The sequence below is a fragment of the Octopus sinensis genome, linkage group LG10 (genome assembly GCF_006345805.1).
Source record: "Octopus sinensis linkage group LG10, ASM634580v1, whole genome shotgun sequence".
Lineage (NCBI taxonomy): Eukaryota > Metazoa > Mollusca > Cephalopoda > Octopoda > Octopodidae > Octopus > Octopus sinensis.
The window spans coordinates 41,887,809-41,906,070 of record NC_043006.1 but is presented as its reverse complement, the minus strand read 5'-3'; the positions used below and the strand labels follow the sequence as shown (position 1 = coordinate 41,906,070).

At 34.8% G+C, this 18,262-nt stretch overlaps 1 protein-coding gene and 1 non-coding gene across 2 annotated transcripts in view; one reads left to right on the top strand and one right to left on the bottom strand.

Annotated features, from left to right (window-relative positions):
• The window catches only part of LOC115216605 (neuronal acetylcholine receptor subunit alpha-7-like), a 974,486-nt gene that overhangs the window by 399,429 nt on the left and 556,795 nt on the right, over positions 1–18,262 (bottom strand). The gene's annotated exons all lie outside the window — the stretch shown is intronic.
• Positions 5,979–6,097, top strand: LOC115216893. Its single transcript, XR_003882125.1, has one exon. It is a non-coding gene; the product is annotated as a 5S ribosomal RNA (ribosomal RNA).

Here is an 18,262-nt window from a genome sequence, read left to right as displayed (position 1 = left end):
TTAGGTTTCTTCAGCTGAATACACGTTACCCAAATAAGACAACTTTAACACGAAATAACTTTTATAATACGAAATTTTGTCAAAAATGTTTTAAGTAAACCGTGTTCAGCATGAGAAATTATACCAGAATACGAAGTTTGAAAATGTTTGGTTAAAAGAAAATAATTAAAAAATCTGTTAGCCAAACTGAAGAGTTCCTTGAGGCCGATATAACAAACTAACACTCTTTGATATTGTTGTTTAACCTTATGGTTTAATTGGGATCACGTATCTTTCATCACCAATATGTCGATAAAATGAAGTACCAGTGAATTTTCCAAATTTTAGGCCATGGTCATATATTTCAGTGGGGGAAGCAGACAGTTTAATGCTTAGATTTTGTCCAGTGAAAATAGCTTTTATTGAATTTGAACCCATTTTTCAGTGACATTCTAGTATCTTAAGTATTTCTCTGCTATTTATATCTTAAATAATAGTAAATTTTAAGTAATTGTATATTTGAAATAATAGTAGATTTTATTTCGTTTTTGGATTTGATTTGCAAGATTCTTTATGTCAGTTCGCGTGTTGAAGCATATTCTATTGTGTCTGGGGGAGAGTCATTTTCTTTTTGTGCCTTATAATATAATATAAGAAATATGTGGAAATTTTACCGGTGAGTGTGAAAAATTATAAGGCACAAAAAGAAAGTGACTCTCCCCAGACACAATAGTACATTTTAATTAAGCGAAATATATGGCTTTAATGGAAGATATAGGAGTTGTGGTATTAATGTTTCTTTTTCTTCAAATGCTATAGTAAAATATGCAAGTTTACATTTACTTCGATTCGAAACCATTTCGAGCTTTTTACTAAATTTCATTTCACCTCTAACACGATATTCAGGAGAATTAATGATACATATGTTATTCATTTCATCTACGTGGACCTCTCACTCTAAATATTTTTACCGCAAAAATGTTCCCTTTTTGAATAATTTTTAGTAAGAATGTAAATTCTTGAATACTCGAGTTAATTACATTTTTATTTTGAATCATTATATATTCCGAGTATAGTTCCTGAAAAAAAAATACGTGTGATTCCCTCCGGCTATGGCCGTTAATACCGAATATAACCATTCTCACTCCTTAAAAATCCTATTAAAGTTATCGATTTCATTTGCCTTGCAGCATTATACGTTACTGTACTGTACTGTTCTGATGTAGCTTTTCGTTATAGATAACAATGTCTCTCCCTCTAAATCTAAATTAACCAAAACAATATTTAAAAATTTAGAAGTTCATTTTCTAAGTATAACAATATAATGATGCGAAGAACATACATTTATAAATCATATCACCTCATTCACGATTAGGCTACTTATTTTCTTTAACAATACTCCTATTGAATAGCAGGCTTCTGTATTGATCAATAATTATCGGAAATCTTCAAAATACTACTTATATTCAGGGTTATAAATGTAGATTTAAATTTTGTTTAAAAGAATGTTTAAAGGCAATTCAGAAATATTCAAAAAGTGATAATAAGAAAAAAAATTGCAATAACTATTTTAATGAATGTATAATAATAAATCAAAGGACAACTTTATTATTAGTTGAATTATAATGCGGAAATAATTTCAGTGTAAAAAAATAATGCTATTTTCTACATAAGTGAATATTGGCTAATTTTGTATCTATCATTAAGCAGATAATTGATAAAGTTGAAGATATTTTCCAAACGGCTGTTTCATTGATTAGATATTGAAATAGCAATATCATATCGTAATTTTATACATAAAGTAATTGCCTGTATTTTTATTATGACAGTTTTCTCTACAGAGTGTAATTATACGGGAAATAATAACGTCAGAGCTCTGAATTATAATTTTAGTATTTATTCAAGCTAATGAATAAACATTCATATAAGAATAGGGGTTACTTCGGCATTCATAAAAGAATTGAGGATTAGATTTGCTGTATCCATTATAATTTTTGATTCTCCGGTTCTGAGATCGACCCAACTGTTACGATCTGTTCAAATCCCACCAAACAAACCCAACCAAATTATGTATCATATCTCCTTTGAGCAAACATATTAGTTTTTATCCGCTAAATGAAGCAAAAATACACTACTAAAACATTTGGAGAACGAAGCGGATGTTAGACTTAAAGAGTCACTCAATTTATACATTATTTACATTATTTACATTTGACGGATATTTGTCCTCCTTTTCTTTATTGTTAATACAACGTTTCGGCTGATATGCCCTCCCGGTGTCTTGGAGAAATTTCGAACCTGGGTTCTCATTCCTAAGGTATTTTCGATGTTATTATTATTATTATTATTATTATTATTCAGGTCACTGCTTGGAATCGAACTCAGAATCTTGGGGTTAGTATCCCGCGCTCTTAACCACTACGCCATATCCCCGTGAGCATATAGCGACTCCTTCAATTACAACACTGTCATCCAGTTGAGGCTGCGTCGTATCAGAGATACAGCATGTACAGATTTGAAATGATGATTATATTTTTTAAAAAATTAAGAGTTTAAATTCTGAAAGTTATGTTCATTCCTACAAAGACTACATACAACAAGATTTGCCTTTCTTTCTTCCGTTCTAACCTACCTTTACCAAAAGCGCAATACTGAATCTAGCACTAAGAAATCTTTAGCACCAAATCTTCTTGAAAAACAGAAAAAATGCTTCAATCTAAAGTGTAAACTGAACTTAACAAACTTCAGAAAAGATGTTTATTCCTTGATCAGTCGTGAAGAAACGGAAGCAAGAAGAAAGGCAATCCGGCTGTAACGATGTTGTCTTTTTTTGTATACCTAAGCCGCATCGTCCAATTTACCTTTTCTTTTCTAAAATACATTGTTTAAAGAAATATGTAGCAAGTGTGTAGAAAGTTAAATGACTGAGTAGAGGTTTATTCAGGCTTTAATTAAAGGCAGAAAATTAAAGCATACTTCAGAGAAGAAATAAATGCCTGCTTGACAAATTGATCCTTACCCAAGAACTTAAGACGAATAAGGAAATAAATAGATATCTTTTTTAATACGCACTTGCTAATCACATACTGTTCCCACTGCAAAAATCCAGACGTATCAACAACGAAGAGCAAAAGTTGACACCACAAACACCATAACTTCAGTTGTTCTTCAAATAAGATGTATTTATGGTGATGACTGAATATAAAGCCTCAACACTTTATCATCTGTAGAGTTTTATATTCTGATTTCTTAATTACCCACAAGGGGCTAAACACAGAGAGGACAAACAAGGACGGACAAAGGGGTTAAGTCAATTACATCGACCCCAGTGCGTAACTGGTACTTAATTTATCGACCCCAAAAGGATTAAAGGCAAAGTCGACCTCGGCGGAATTTGAGATCAGAACGTAGCGGCAGACGAAATACCTAATTCTTTTCTACCCACAAGGAGCAAAACACAGAAAGGACAAACAAGGACAGACGAACGGATTAAGTCGATTATATCGACCCCAGTGCATAACTAGTGCTTAATTTATCGACCACGAAAGGATGAAAGGCAAAGTCGACCCCGGCGGAATTTGAACTCAGAAAGGTAGCGGCAGACGAAATACCGCTAAGCATTTCGCCCGGCGTGCTAACGTTTCTTCCAGCTCGCCGCCTTTTTTAAGGCGCCAGTATAAAACTGGAGAGTTTTATATTCTGCCATCAACAATACTCCAGAGACATAACGCTTGAAAAGTGAGAAACAACGCTTTAAAGGAAAATTTATTTCGAACTTTATTTCGTTTGTCAAATAACCGTTTTTACATTATTTTAGCGCCAAGAAACGGAACTCTGTTGTTTAATAGGTGAAATATGTAATTAAGATAGTTTAGATAGTTTAGCACGAATAAATAATCTCTAGCCTAACACACTTATTCGTTAAAAATAAAACACGTTATGCATCGATATTGCTAATTTTGTATATCGCAAGAGTAATAATCACCGGAAATTCATAAAGTCTATGGTCTAATTGTGAGTTAACTTGTATTTGCTAACTGTAAACAGAATATTTATTTAATTAAGGCTCTGTTGTTTGTTGAACTTTCATGACACTTGCAGGTTGCTTCAATTGGAAATATTTAAAAATATTTTATCATTGATTTTCACATGAAATTTTATATTGCCTGGTCAATTTATTGAAAATGTTATCAAAATCACGGACATTAATTTTATAAAAGAAAACAAATTAAGATTAAAGTATAAATCTTAATATCAATTTGAGGATGAAGTTTAATTTTATTCTGTAGTTTTAACTACAATACTGAAAGATGGAAAGGAAGAGAGAGAGAGAGAGAGAGAGAGAGAGAGAGAGAGAGATAGAGAGAGAGACAGAGAGTAATAGAAATAAAAGTAAGCTTCTGGTTTTCTGTAACTTCAGCGCAACTTTGATTAACGGTTAAAGCTATCTCACTTCATAGCAACACTAGTATCATTGATAGAGATACACGCATCACAAGTGAAGTGCATCCAAAATTTAAGCCCCTTCTTTAATAAAAAGAATAATCGTTGCCAATAAAACAGAAATTATGAGAGAACAATGTATCAAACAAGACCAAAAAAAAAAAGCCAAGGACTGTTATACACATATTACACAGCCATACTAGTCTTCATACACATTAGTAGTATAAAAGCAACGTATTAAATTTACAGCATAAACGAAGAAAAAGAAACTAAGATAAAACAAACACTAATTTCAAATAAATTAGTGATTGTTCGCAGATTAACAAAATAAATACACAAAGAAATTAGATATCACAAACAGAAATATAATATCTTCAGCGAAGAAAATAAACGAAACAGTCAACTACCGACACTAATAAATAAGGTCCGAAAGAAATTTGAAACACCTGGGTCCGCGTAACACAAAGAAAATAAATAACATGTTCTGATTGTGCAAATACGTTCAAGCCACGAACATAGCATATTGGACGAGTCTTCTGTGTTTTATCGAGTAGAGCAATGTCTTTGAGCCGATTTAGGTGATTAGTTAAACGGAAGCTGTTTGGAAAAACGTTACACACATGCACATACACCTATATACACAGTCATGCATATTTCATACTGCGTATTCATCCGGAGATAACATCCCTTATGGACTTACCACCTCTGATGTATAATAAAACCTTAAAGACACCTACTGATATTGTAAATAACCGCCCAACTGAATAAAAATCAGTTTTATGCAATAGAATCAGTATTAAATATCTGAAGTAAATCTGCCTTCTAATGTATTTACATTAAGTATAATAACTTAATACTGTTTCTATTGCAAATAACGGATTTGTATTCAATTAGTCGGCTATTCGCAATATCAGTGAATCTTTTTCACATTTTTCTCTATATCGTAGGTGGCAAAAGTTGTTTAAGCATGCAATAGGCTTTTAGTAAACACCATTGACAAGATCCAACGTGCCGAAAATACATCTGGCATTCTCGATGGTCATTGCTGGGAGAATTTTCGTTGCACCCCAAATATATATGGTGTTTTTAAATGCAACGGGTTCACAAAATATGCTTTCTCGGGACGAATACCATGGTATATATGCCTTACAACGTTCTATTTTCATTATGTATGATAAATAGTTGGCTATTGTAATTTAATGCTGCTCCTATTGGTACTATTTGCACAACGAATCAGTCATGCGCATTGCGTAGGAAGACCAAACCCGAGACCACGAGGAGAAAACCTCGAGAAAGGCAACTCACCACTAAATATTGGTATGCTTTGCAACTACATGGTATCGAGTTCAGTACCATTGTGCGACTGTTTGGGCAAGAGTCGTTTACAATATCTTGTGAGTGAGTTTGGCAGACATATTCTTTCTGGCAGCCCATTATATGTTTGTGTATGCGTATGTGAGCGTTTGTGCCTCTGTTTGCCTCCCCCACACCATACGACAACTAGTTTTGGTTTGTTTACGTTCTCGTTACATAAGATTTCGACAAAAGTTATCAATGCTTACGGCCATATCACGTTGAAAGCACCGGTTCTCGTCTGATCACCGAAGTTAAGCAACGTCGAGCCTAGTTAGTACTTATATGGGTGACCGCTTGAGAAACCTAGGTATTGTAAGCGTTACACATTTAGGAGTAGGAGTGGCTGTGTGGTAAATAGCTTGCTTACGAACTATATGGTTCCAGGTTCTGAATTACTGGGCGGATATAAATTATAGAATGAAAAGAAGACGTTCCTGTTTCATTGAAATAGAAATGGAACGTACGAAATAATGAAACAAAGCATTTATTAAGATGGCTACAAAGAAAGGTAAGTGATAATGGAACTAACAGAAAGATTAGACAGTTGATCCTAGCAATGATTTAAAAGAAATAATCTGGAATAAAAGCCTCTTGTAGGATATAATTGAAATGTATATCAACATTGTCTATTGAGATATCCGTGAATAATCCATAACATCGGATGGAAAACCAACAACGATAAGATGAAATTATACTGGCAGAAAATTTTGAATGAAAATATACAGCATAATAAGGACCTTGTAAAATACAAGGGAGAGCATACTTTGTCTAACATGACTTAAGAAAATAAAGTTTTATATTTGGTGCCCATATTCCAGGGATTTTGCTTGGCTCACAACATGCAAATCTTCGAACTACACCTTTCTATTCTTCCAAGCTCACTACGACATATACATACACACGTACACATACACACCCTTCACAAGCGAACACACACACATATATATACACATGAACTCACGCAAAAACACATACATATACACAAACACCATGTACGGAAGCACCCAGAATCACTTCTAGTTAACAATGTCACTGCCATTACTTTCAGTACTCACCCTCATCAGACTTTACTGTTGCCCACTCTTTCCTCCATTCTGCAAGAATACATGTATGTTCTAGGCTTTGGGAACACGCTTCAATATACTTCATTCTCTCTAACCCTGTTGACGGACTACTAAAACGCAGACAGTTATTAATAAAATTCGACTCGCTCCTTCTTTTAAGTATTCGTAATTACAGCTTATATAAATCAGATTCACTTTTGGCAAAGCATTGCAACCTATCTCGTACACATACATTTTGGTAAAAATTCCCATCTATAGGCTTCATGCATCTCTCATTTCTTGTAGCCATAACAGTCCCTTTAACCTACAATTTATAAAAACCTAGCGTGGCCCAAAGTTCCGTTTTCATCAATAACTCCTTTGACATCACCTTAGAATATTCCACTTCTGATGTTCTCTCTTCCAAGTTTTTTCTTTCCCCCGATCACTTGTGTCTTCCAGTGTTTCATACATTCATTGATTATTTTCTCTATGTTTTTTTTTTCTATTCCAAACATGCTCATTGTTTTACTTATCCAACTGTGTGTTACATGTCATATGCATTATTATAACTTTGCCATGCTACATTCAGTCCCGTCAATCTGCGTCTATATTTTCTAATTATCATTTTATCAACTCATAAATGATCTTTTTTTTGCCCTACTTTGTTCCTGCATCCTTTCTGTTCTTCTGGAAGTAGGTTGTTACTTTCCAGATGATTGTATAACTCTTCCGCCAAGACACCGGTTATAAGCTTCCACATTAGTGGTAGACAGGTTTTAGGTCGAAAATTTGACGCAAGTTCTCATCGAAAGGATCCTTGAGAGATAGCAGCATTCGTCTATTATCATATTGATTATTAGTATTTGTTCTTTTGGGGACAGCTAGGATTTCGAGATTGGCACTTCGGTGTTGAATGCCTTCCGCGATAATTAACAACTGATTATAAAAGCTTATGACCCGAGGAAAGAGACCCTGTGAGATCTCTGACAACCGGCAGTTGTCCGCCCTCGCAGAATCAGCCAGAGCAAATAAGACCGAGCGCTCTGAGAAATAAAACTACAATAATAATAGTTGTAATAATTATTTCTACTGGAAGCGCAAGGCCTCAAATTCTGGGGAAGAGGTAAAGTCGATTACATCGATCCCAGTGCGTAACTAACATTATTTAATCGACTGCGAAAGGATGAAAGGCAAAGTCAACCTCTTCAGAATTTGAACTCATAACATAAAGGCAGACGAAATACCTATTTCTTTACTACCCACAAGGGGCTAAACACAGACGGGACAAACAAGGACAAACGAACGGATTAAGTCGAATATATCGACCCCAGTGCGTAACTGGTACTTATTTAATCGACCCCAAAAGGATGAAAGGCAAAGTCGACCTCGGCGGAATTCGAACTCAGAAAGCAGCGGCGGACGAAATACCACAAAGCATTTCGCCCGGCGTGCTAACGTTTCTATCAACTCACCGCCTTAATGATAATTGTAATAATGGTAATGATTTTATATACATTTATACATACGCGTAGAATGCAGCAACAACAAGTGGAGGCGCAATGGCCCAATGGTTAGGGCAGCGGACTCACGGTCGGAGGATTGCAGTTTCGATTCCCAGATCGGGCGTTGTGTGTGTTTATTGAGCGAAAACACCTAAAGCTCCACGAGGCTCCGGCATGGGGTAGTGGCGAACCCTGTTGTACTTTTTCGCTACAACTTTCTCTCACTCTTTCTTCCTGTTTCTTGTCCCCGACTCCCTACGCAACCACTGAGCCTGGATACGCATTCATCCATCCGTCGATGCTCTCTGTGTCGGGGGTTGACCTGCTTTTTCTTCTGTGGGTCTTAGGAATAGCAAAGGACCACGTTTTGGACTTCTCCCAAGGGGACGAAGACCGCTTCGCTCAACAGCAACAGCAACATCAGCAACAACTTGGGAATAACCTTGTTTAATCTGGGAACACGATGTCGTCTCCTGGTGACTAAAAGCTGCTAAGGTTTTTTGGGGGGCGGGGGGGGTAAATAGCCTATTAATTTATTCTAACATTTTCAGCTACGAAAGTTCGTTTCCAGTTTCCTATAAAATATAGGACGATTTTATTATGAATATCATTGCTATTTAATTTGATTATCTAATCAGATATATTATCACGATACAGTGAAATAATAATAAAAGTTCCTGCAATAACCTATATACTATCTATATCCCTTTATCTCATTTAGAAAATGAGGATAATTAAATTGCGCTAATGCTTCTATCGTAAAAAAGTCCTTAGAATTAATGTTGTGTCAATGTAAATGGACGAGAAAGGGAGAAAAATGGAATAATTTGCTTTGTTGATAAATTGTTTCTGAAATGCATGGTAAATGCATGGAAACCTTCACTCACCATAATATAGTTGTTAACGTACGAGTATGAGTAGTGGGGTTAATAAGAGCATTATTAACCACAAATTACAATTAAAAGTTCTTTTCTCGAATTCAGTCAAATAAGTTTTACTTATCCTGATGAGAGACCCTCGATGAAACTGATAACTTCAACGGAATTTAGTCTACATGTAAATATTTGTTGGCGATATTCTCTTAAGATGAGTAATCTTAAAATATATAATGTTATTTGCAAAATCTCATATCATGCGCTTGGATATATCAACTATTTTCGCACTTATACATGTACACATCATTGATTTCTCATATAATGGTATTATAGAGCACGCGATATTTTCGAAAGATGTGTTGAACGCAAACGTCACATCTCAACATGTGCTTAACAATAACATTGTTTCAAACATTTTAAAGTCGTTTCGCATGACTTGGATCGGTAATTTTCTGTCAGATCTTGCAGATACAATGTTTTCAAATATTTTGTTGTTTCTCAATACATTCATTAGATCTCCACACTCTTCCTTCTAAACATTTAACGTCATCTCGAACAACGACCCACTTCGTAACACTTAACATACAAACATCAACGTCGTGCAATATATTTAAGCATCCCACGACAACCTTGTGCCAATTTCAGGAATACAGATTCCGACAACATCCTAGAAATGGGCTAAATCAACGTTGTCTTTTTGAACTGTTTAAATACGGTTCATATCAAGGAAAACAATCTTGTACAACACACCTTAATTATGTTCAATATACAACTAAAGCCTTCAAAATCAATACAAATGCAAGCGCTTGGTGTTTGCATAAAGGTAAGAGTATGACATTGTGGTGATATCTGTGCATAAGACTGTATGCATTTCTCAGAGTTTGAGAAGGTCGTTTAGTTATGGACTGAAAATGATAGGCTTGAAGACGGATCTTTGTGGTATTCTATTCCGTGAGTTGACTTAAATACAAGTGAAATCTGAAGTGACACCCAGTCAACTGGATGTTGTTGAAGATGGGGAAAAAAACCTTAAATACGAGTAAGATAACTGATTCACATAACTCTCTTAAAATGTAACATTTCTGAAGTTTTCTTTAGCATTCACATTAACGTTTTGGCCAACAGAAAAAAAACCCCATCAAATCGATCATGGGTTATACTAGAGCTTTCCATCCCATTGTCTTTCCACAAACACACAATAAGCAGGAAAGAATACAAATCGGCACACTGTATAACATGACAGGTTGTACATAGACCGTGCATGCAACAGAATGAAAGTACTGGAACGAAAGACTACAGAATTATGCCACGGGTACAGTTTGGTACAACAGCATGCATCTATCTCCTTACATTCACAATCCCTGTAAGAAAAACCATTTCGAAACCCCAGGCATATATATACAACATCAAAGAACATCACTATACATAACAAAATACAATATCTCCGCTTTTCATCCTATAGATGAGCACATGGGTACAGTAATAACAGCAAAATAAACAGACTAAATAGAGTCTGATTTTTGCTGAAGTGCTTACTGCCCTTAATAAACGTAGAGGGTAAGCAACTGGCACATTTTTGACAGATTCCACCTAGCTGACTTCAGATATAACCAACACAATAACCTACAGGTTTAATGTTATGTACTTGACAGCGGAACATATCCAGTGGAGTTTGTCGTGTAATCTTAGGGACTACAAGACGTGTTCAGTATTGTTTTCGTTCCGAGCGAAATAATGCATAGAACTGAATATACCCAGCTATATTCCACAATAACTGGGAGGATGAAAGGAATATAAAATGCACCATATTATGCAATGGCAAATATTAGAACTCACATAAATACGTATGCGTTGACACATATGCGTAAACAACCACACAGAGAATTATACATTTGGAAATATTTAAGTCGCTCCACTTGTATCACAAATGAACGAAGAAAGTAATAAAGAAATGAAATAACAAAAATGATATAAAACTATAATTTCAATATGATTTCTCTAAGATATTTCATTTCTTGACATTTCAAGAGAACCATGTTGTCAATTGCTTAATTTACTTTTATTCTATTTCAAGGTTTTATTCTCCACCTTCAATAAAAATCAATTGACTGGAATCACTTCTAATTAAACTTATTTTTCATATCAACACTCACAAGTGAACAGTCTAACTTGTATTCTTTCCCCCGTCAGTAATTTTGCAAAGAAATGTAAAACGAAAGAAAGAATATATAGCAATGGAAAGGTTTATGAAGAATTTTGCAATGGATTCTTTATTCAAACGTTTTCATAATGGACACTTTACCCTTGAGAGGTGGAAAACGAAAATAGTAATTTCAAGATATTTGATTTGATTCTAAAAATATTTTAATTGAAAATTTTAAAATAATGTATTTCTCTGTACATGAAAATGAAGTAAATATGTTATTACTTTGTAAAGGAAAAGGGAAAAAACTGTCAGCTTAAAAGGATTTTTACAAATCTTGAAAATAAATTGTTATATCAAATTTAAGCAAAACCTTGTCAATTAATGTGAATTCTATTGTAAGACACAAAGCCGGCCAGCGCCATTGCTTATCTCCACTATCTCAGTAAAATTGCGTTTTGATAAGTAAAATAAATATTATATAATAGAGCAATGAAACCATTTAAATTGTCGCAGTGATTTCTCTAGAATATAATGCAGTCATTTTTTCTTATGCTACAATGTACCAACTTAATGCCAGGTAGCGCTATATCTATGCTTGATCAATAGCTGATCAAGAAATCCTTACATATACAACAAATTTCATACAAAGTAATATACTGACTAGCTGTTATAACTCTACCTCTTTTACATCAAATATTACGCTATCATCAGTTAATAGTACTTTCTACTATAGCCACAAAGCCAGAAATTCTGGGGCGCACATGCGCAACTGGTACTTCATTTTATCAACACTGAAAGGTTGAAGGGCAAAGTCGACCTCGGTGGAATTTGAACTTAGAAGGTTAAGACGGACGAAATGCCAGCTTGCCGTCGTATCATCAGTTTATGATGAAATCCAAAATCTGTTTTCTATACATTATCAAAAGAAACTAGCATATTAATTAATTCCAACAGAGTATTAATAGGTTGGTCAGAGAGTTAAGCAAGATAATTTACTTTAATTAGCAAACAATTATACCCCATGCTGAAGAGCGAAAATTTATTATAAAAACGATTTAATCTGGCCAAGAATGACAGATGAGGAAATATGGAATATAAATTCTTTAAGCTTAATTATAGAACGTAATGGGGAGTGTGTCTGTTCTTTGGTTGTACTGTGGCGACTCCAGGCATGCTTCAGACTTAATGCGGCTTTTGAGTTGAACACAGAACTTTTAGAATGAGTATAGAAGAATAATATATAGCGCACAAATGAGTGTAAAATAACTCTCTGAAATAGGCACAAAGCCTAGAATATTGGAGTAACGGGTAAGTCGATAATATTGAAACAAGTGCTCGGCTGGTACTTATTTTATTGGCTCGAAAGAGTGAAAGGTCAAGTCAATCAATCTCGGAATCGTTAAAACGTCTTCTTTCATCACATGTTTGAATAATTTACGTAAAAAGTCCCAAGTTCATCTGAGTGTTTTCCATCATAAGCATCCAGATAGGTAATAGATAATAGGTAATAAGTCCTGTCATACTTTACAAATAATTTCTGTAAAGATTCTTCATTTGCTTTTAATCAAAGGTTTTCCTGAAGAATAAAACGATGCTAAAACATACATTCTGACTTTCATCACTGTTTGGATGACACTAACCCTTATCACCTCTGCATAAGCCATGGCACGTGATAACTAAAGACATAACAAAAGTAATTTTACATTATATGAACCATTCATTTTACTGTCCAATCAAAAAAGCCACAGATGAAATGAAACTCTATCTTTTGGACCGATCGATCTTACTGTCAAAATGTCACACGCTTAAATCAGGTAAATACAAAACTATATCATGTTCCTGTCACTTTGACTAAAATAAAATAAATGAATAGATTCTTGTAAATCTCCAACTTTGCGTGCTTTCTTTAGTTTCCCAATAAATCTTTCGGCCACACAGATGTACTGGCTGATGGTATCTGAGATAATTATTGATACATACATACTAGTTAACAGCTAGTTAACTATAGATTCTTATAGGTAAAAAGAAACAAAATTGGGGAACGTACCTAGTCACTTATATCGTAATCAGTTTTGAAGTAGTATTTCATCAAATTATTCTTAATAAATACGAAAAGTTTTGGTCTGGCATTCTACAGTTTTTGTTCTTCCACCGCCCTTATTAGCATAATAAATGCTTCTAATCAAGGTACAAATCCAACCATTTTGTTGCTGATATACCGTCACGTAGTAGTTCGACGAATGGGAGACCCCCTTCGGTCATGAATGACCATGGTATTGCACCTAGAAAGTTACTCTCCGAGGCACAAGTCCGGGCAAGGTTGTTCATGGAAAGCCAGCAGTCGCCCATGCATACCAGCCTCCCCTCTCCACACAACTGATGTTATCCAAGGGAAACGAAAGGGCCGATGCAGCTTGGCGCAAGTGACGTCGCAACTCATTTCTACAGCTTAGTAAACTGGAGCAACGTGTAATAAATTGTCCTGCTCAAGAACACAACACACAGCCCGGTACGGGAATCGATCTCAAAACCTCGCGATCGTAAGCTCGACGCTCTAACCACTGAGCCATGCGCGTTCGCAGGTCGACCAATACTCATTAATCTTTAATATTAGAATAAATATTAGAAATGTTGTATCTCTCATGGACGATTTCTCTGATTTCATTCCATAGCTTGGAGCCTGATACAAAAACTATGGAGATACAGTTGCATAAATATATAGCTTTTTCTGCCGAGGACGACTTTTCTTTTCATCCTTTCGGGGTCGACAAATTACGTACCAGTTGCATACAGGGGTCGATATAATCAACTGGCCCTCTCCCCCACAATTTCGGGCCATGTGCCTAGAGTAGAAAAGTATAAATATATAGCTTTTACTAGAATAGCTATTTTGTATTATTCAAATGCAAGAATCTACTGATATATCTCATGAGAGTCTTATAGTTCCTATCACACCAGAGAGATTGTTTAAATGTAAGGGTAACCACATTTAATTAATAAACATTTCAACGACTTATAGACAGGAAATTAAAAATCTAGCATTAGCGACTAACCCGTTTTAAATGGAATAAGATCTGCATTGTTTATATTTGACGGATATTTGTCCTCATATTGTTTGTTGTTAACACAACGTTTCGGCTGATATACCCTCCAGCTTCATCAGGTGTCTTGGGGAAATTTCGAACCCGGGTTCTCATTCAAAGGTATTTTTCGATGTTGTTATTATTACTATTATTATTATTATTATTATTATTATTATTATTATTCAGGTCACTGCCTGGAATCGAACTCGGAACCTTGGGGTTAGTAGCCCGCGCTCTTAACCACTACGCCATATGTCCACGGGCATATGGTGTAGTGGTTAAGAAAAAACAAGATGAAAACAAATATCCGTCAAATGTAAATAATGTACATAATTCCTCATCTCTTAAATATAGATCTATTTTGGTACTGTAGCGATGAATTAGATATTCCAAATTTCTCTACATCTGTTTCTGTTATTCATTTATGACATATTATTACCTAACTATCAAGGTACTTTCAAGAAGGTCTAGTTTATGTGGCTTCTGTATGAGGCAATGCAACTCTGATTTTTATTTCTCTTGCTTCTTAGATAGTAATTCAAAGGAATCTTAATGGCATGTTTACAAGCAAGTACACTTGAAGTATATTTTAAATTGAGGCATTCAAATGGTTTGTGATTAGAACTATTTGTTAAAATAGTTGGATCTTCAAAACAAAACAGAAAAAATGAAAAGCATCTACCAAAATCATTACGTAGGAGCCAGCGTTTAGGAAAAATATTTTTAAAGAAAACGTTGCATCGAATGACACCTTCAGCTAACGGTTTAATCAGGCATGTAGTAATCAGAGCTTAGCGATATTATTCAGCTTACTATTTTAACTTAGGTATTCTCCTCATTTATACATAACAAATTAGTTGATAACCTGGTGCCAATCCCAGTCTGTGAATTCTTCAGAGAAATCCCATTTCAATTACGGAATTTTCTTTTTTTTTTTAGTAAGTCAATGTGATTGCTTTTCACGCCTTCACACTTTCGTCTTCATTGAAGCCTGAATTCAATTAACGTTGTAAATGATGGAAGCTTTCTCGAAAATGCTCGCAGCGGAATCCCTTTTGTTTCATTCAAAACATTAATTTGAAAACTTAGAATGAGAATATAAAGAACTACTCAAAATAAATGGGGTTTATTTTTTTATGGTTCTTAAAATGAAAATTAAAATCACACTGAAAGATTCATAGGGTCGAAGTTGTTGGATATGGGGGGAAAATCGTGTAATTTATAAAGCATTTATACATTAAAGAAGAAAACAAACCCAATACGCATGCTATAATATCAAATTGAAACTTATTCAAAAGAACGACTCGAAAATGGATATCTCTAGAAATAAAATGAACATTTCCTTTCAATTCTTTATGGGTATCCGTTATTGACCGGGTAAAAAATACCAATCATTACACTAAGAGGGTCTTATATCTTACATTTAAAATGGATGGTTACAATTTTTTTACACTATGAAATGATGTTTGATGTACGTTAAATTTCTCCTTAACTTCCCCAAGTAATAACCGCATACAGTTTTACTCTATATACTATTGCTCTTCTCGTGCACTGTATCTCTACCATCTCTACTTCCACACAAAGAAGAAGCAATAATGAACATGAACACACACACACACACCACACACACACACACACACACACACACACACAAATACACACACACACATACATACACACACACACACATAGATACACGCGCGCATGCATGCACACAAACGTACAGCCATTTATTGAAAAATTACGTGGGGCTACAACTTCATTCCGATTTATAAAACAACGAGGTTGGGTGATAAAAAAATACTATATAAGTTCATGAAGCAAATGCAATTATACATATATATATATAGGCGAAGGGGTGGCTGTGCGATAAGTAGCTTGCTTACCAACCACATGGTTCCGGTTCAGTCCCACTGCGTAGCACCTTGGGCAAGTATATTCTACTATAGCCTCGGGCGAACCAAAGCCTTGTAAGGGGATTTGGTAGACTGAAACTGAAAGAAGCCCGTCGTATATATATGTGTGTGTATGTTTGTGTGTCTGTGTTTGTACCCCTCCAATATCGCTTGACAACCGATGCTGGTGTGTTTACGTCCCCGTAAATTAGTGGTTCGGCAATAAGAGACCGATAGAATAAGTACTAGGCTTACAAAAATAAGTCCTGGGGCCGATTTCTTCGACTAAAGGCGGTGCTCCAACATGGCCACAGTCAAGTGACTGAAACAAGTAAAAGAGCAAATGAGTATATATATATATATATATATATATATATATATATATATATATATATATTATATATATATATTCATCTTATCAAATATTAAAAATATGAGAAAGAAGTTTTGTTGGAGTCAGAGAGAAAATCATTTTTGTTGGGGTTTAACAGTTTGTACCCAAATTCTAGAACTAAAAATTAGTTACAAACTTTCAAACCACCCCCAAAATATTTTTTCTCACTGACTCCCTCCAAAATTCTTTCTCATATTTCTAACATTTGTTAAGATGAATTCATCGAAGCCGGTAATATTTTATTAAATATTCTCTTAAATATACTTCTGTGGTTTATTTACTTCTTTAAAATATGATTTAAAATTTGTATGGTCTCCTAACTGCTTTTCATTTCTCTCTCTCCATATAATATATAGTAGTAACAGAAAAGAGGAATTTCGGTTGTCCCCACGTGGTGGATTGTAATGTATATAAGAAAAATAAAAACGGAAAATACGCACACTTACATGGTTATAGTATAATTTTTAATGTATCGACCGGTTTCGCAATCGCTATTCATGATACAATGTTTAATTTTTATGAAAATCTATTTTTTCTTAAGAAGAAAATGGGTCCATGTTGTTTATAATGAGATTCACGAGTGAATCTCCTTTCTGTACACAAATTTTTCCCTAAAAGGTTTTAGGTTTTGGGTGGGGAAAAATTTGTGTACAGAAAGGAGATTCCCCCGTGAATCTCATTATAAACAACATGGACCCATTTTCTTCTTAAGAAAAAATATTTTTTCATATAAATTAAACATTGTATCATGAATAGCAATTGCGAAACCGGTCGATACATTAAAGATTTTACTATAACCATGTAAGTGTACGAATTTTCCGTTTTTATTTTTCTTATATATATATATACTCCATTATTTATCATTTCGCACATCCCCTTCCGTCACACTCACACTAGAAAATGGCCAGTTCGCATCCTATCAGCGGTTATTTTATTGTGGTCGTCAAGATGATTCGTAACCAGTGTATTGATAATCAGGTTTTATCGTATTGAGAAACAGAACCATATTCGTATTGCTAACGCTGCCTATTAAAAACGATCTTTTTTGTTAGATATGCTGTAAGCGGCATTCCTATGGCCTTTGCTGGCTTCTCTGTGACCATGGAACTCGATGTCATTAATATTTTGTAAATGACATTAGTAACTATTGCAGGTCAGCAACTGCAGGAAAGACTAGCAAGTGAGAATATTTACTACAGAGAAACGATGTGCTAAGGAGAAAGATATAATATTTAATGCGGAACTGCAGATGGTGGATATATCAACAGTGACAGCAGGACAATAGATGAGCGGATCAGAGGTGTCTAAGGCGTAGAGGTTTGAGACCAGTCAGTCCTTTGGCACGCAGATAATTACATAGAAATTAGATAGAAAAAAGAGAGAGAGAGAGAGAGAGGAAATGACACATTTTGTAAGTCAGAGTCTAGTGTTTCTCCGTTACTAATTGACTTACTATTAGTCGGCTTGAACTATTTGGATGCGATTCAAGCTGTCTGTAAGCGTCCCATATGTTAATTTTCGACAGTACGAGATAAGGATCAAA